Source organism: Mastomys coucha, unplaced genomic scaffold (assembly GCF_008632895.1).
Source record: "Mastomys coucha isolate ucsf_1 unplaced genomic scaffold, UCSF_Mcou_1 pScaffold22, whole genome shotgun sequence".
NCBI classification, from domain to species: Eukaryota; Metazoa; Chordata; class Mammalia; order Rodentia; family Muridae; genus Mastomys; species Mastomys coucha.
The window spans coordinates 98,933,831-98,936,955 of NW_022196905.1; the positions used below are offsets into that span (position 1 = coordinate 98,933,831).

The 3,125-nt window shown below is 42.4% G+C and overlaps 1 long non-coding RNA gene across 1 annotated transcript; it reads left to right on the forward strand.

The window, feature by feature from the left end:
* The first annotated feature begins 769 nt into the window (after positions 1-769).
* On the forward strand, positions 770-2,505 carry LOC116070771. The gene is made up of 3 exons (XR_004110556.1): positions 770-881; positions 1,122-1,224; positions 1,908-2,505. It is a non-coding gene; the product is annotated as an uncharacterized LOC116070771 (long non-coding RNA).
* The last annotated feature ends 620 nt before the right edge of the window (positions 2,506-3,125 follow it).

The window sequence follows — 3,125 nt, forward strand, 5'->3', positions numbered from 1 at the left end:
ACCTTACCTTACCAAACAAACAAACAAAAACACTTTAAATTAGTAATTTAAACCAACTGCTTCATTTTCCAAGACATAACAGGCATAAAAACACTTGCATAGATGGTCATTTGAATGCATGAAAGGAATTTTTAAAAAATAAAATTTTTAAAAATAAAATATTATTTAAGAGTTGGATCACAGCTGTGCTACATCCATGTTCCCAGGAGCCCTTGGAGACAGTAGACATTATGGCTGAGTTTAATCCGCTAATTGATGTCTCCTGCTTTTGTGGGCACAGGTAAAAGCCATATGACTATCATAGAAGCAATCATTATAACAATGGAAGCCATGTGCAAATGTCAGGGAGAGGCAGCCACCCCAATGCTCCTGCATGCCACAATTGTTAGTGTGAAGACTGGATCACTAGATATGCTCTAACACTTAAGAGAAAAGGCTGTGCATGAAAACACACTTGCCTTCAGGTGGATCACACAGGTCAGGAGCCATCACCACCCTCCCCCCTTGTTCTCTGGAAAAGTTTAGCTGTACTTACACAGTTCATCTTGGCTCTGGTCCTGGCTTTTAATCTACAACAACAACAACAACAACAGCAAAAAGGCCTTCAGGAATGAAACACTGTCCTACTTTAGTAACTCTTCTGGGTGACCTGTGTCCTGCCTGGACAGAGGGGTATGAAACCAAGGACAGGCTGATGCAGTAGTGATGGCTGGAATGATGTATTGTTCCGCAATGCCATGATTTCAATAGCATTGTGTGAATTAGTTCTAATCAGTTAGCAGTACTCTGGTTAATTCTGGAAAGAGGAGCATGAACCATTATTGTATGCCTCCAAAACATGCCACTGTCTCCAGAGAGTTAAGCAATGTCATTCTCCCTAAGTAAGCAGAACTGTGGAGCAAGCGCAGCTCTGTGGAGCACAGCTCTGGCCCTGTAAACCCACGGGCCTCTTGCTGAGTGGTGGCTACTGGCTCTGATTCTTGCCACTCTAATGGTCTCCGGGGCTGGACACACACTGGGTCTGGCAAATACTGTATGTTTTAGAAAGAGCCTGTCCTGCCTTTGAGTTCTTACTGTGTACAACACACAGAAGTCACTATATGCTTTCCCTGCAAATTTAGGTTCAAAGGTCTAGAAAGAAAAGTCGATGAAGAAGGAAAATGCCAAAGACAGTGTGTGAGGACCGGCCTGGGTTCTCGGCCTTTGATCTGAAGATTTTGGCAGGTATTTAGAATTTCAGAAGATTACAAATTTGACCTGCAATCATATCTTTCTTTGCAAGTACAATAAGAAACAAGAATATTGTTATTTTTTAATACTTTCAAGTCTAGATAAGTCCTAAAGACTTGCTCTTAGACAGTGAAGGAAAGAGATGTGCAGTTTTATTTCTATGGGAAAATGTTATCATCACACATACACTATATATCAGACTGTCTACAGCATAAACCTTATAACTTGCGAAAATGCCATTATCATGTGCGTCGTGTGCATGCGTCTTATGGTATATTTTTATAGTATTCGACTGTAAGCTCCTGTAAGTTGCCAGGCTCGGGAAGGTTGAAAAGCACTCCTGGTCACCTGTGCCTACTGGGGTGAGCACGAGTCTTCACGGGAAAGTCAGGATGTCCTTCAAAGATATGCATCTAAACAGAAGTGGCCACCTGATTTAGGAGAATGCGCCAGCGTGGCGGAATTAAACTATTCCATGGAGAAACTGCTGAGCTGCACAAACACCATTCACTTGAGGATTCTGCACAGTATAAGCTGTTTAGACCACATGAAATCTTCAAGACACTGTTAGATCTTTACAAATTTCATGAAATCTTTTTCGGATATCCAAAAAATCCTGAACTGCTTGAATCTATTGTCCGCCAGCACTGGGGACTGACCCGTAATCTCTTTCCCAGCCAGGATACCAAATCTGTACCCAACCTTGTCACTGGTCCCAGCAGCTGTTTGAACTCACCCGAGGGGATAGCAGCGATCCTGCTTCTGAAAGAACAGCAGAAGGGCTTACGTGCACTGTGCCTTGAAGAGGGACTGAAAGGAAGGTCAAAGGTCAAGAAAAGATAAAGTGCCAAACAAGGAGATCAGTAACTCGGGACCTTCTTGATGAAATCCGAATGTCTGCCTCTTCAGGACGAAGGACTCATAACTTCATTTCAAAGCAGCCTTGTTTTGCTGGTGTCTGTGTGTGCATGTGCGTCTGTGGATTTGTGTCTGTGTATGACTGTGTGATTGTGTGTGTGTGTGTGTGTGTGTGTACGCTTGCACACTCCAGGCTTTCAGGCGGATCACTGTCCATCTGAAAGCCTATTCAGTTGTGTGTGTCCTGAGCACTTTGTTTTACACAGGCTGCATTACTCTTGTAAACAGAGACAGCATCAAAGTGAGAGCGGAGAGTCCCATCAGTGGATTAGGGCCTTCTGCATGATGAAGTAGCTACCTACAGGGGATAAACTTAATATGTGAAAGAATGTTAGTGAGAGGAATAAAGTACCAAAACTCTGCTACTCTCTTCAGAATATCCTAATCAAATGCGTGACATCAGGGCCTTGGAACAGGGTGAGTGTTAATCAATGAAACACCCATCTGGGTCCCCTGTCCTTATCGCTATTTAAAACTAGCCCAAACTCAATTATTGTCCCTTAGAGACCAGGATGGGATATTAAGTTGATTGAAGGGAATTGTGTCCCACAGAGAAATCCCAGTGTTGAGATGCAGAGGCCTCAACATTGCTGACTAAATTTCAGCTAACCAGAGATTAAACACCGAGTCGCAGGACTCCATCATTGCACAGACATCTGGCTCAAAATGTCTTATTTGGAAACAACTAAATTTTGGTCAATAGAGAAATCAGTCCATGCTCTGTGGATTATAGAAATCCTGTGTTGTCGTGACACAGATATGCAGGGTGGCAGTGAATGTACATATGGGGGGCAGATCTGAGGACAAAGAAGGGATCGGTATTTTTAAACTTATAATAATTGTTGGAATTAGGGTGACATCTGGGAAGATATATAATTTAACCCTTCGATGCCTGAAAAGGATCGTTCTAAACAAGTCGTCTAACTCTTAACTAAATGAAAATGTGTTTGTTGATGTTTAATAGCAGATTGCTTTTA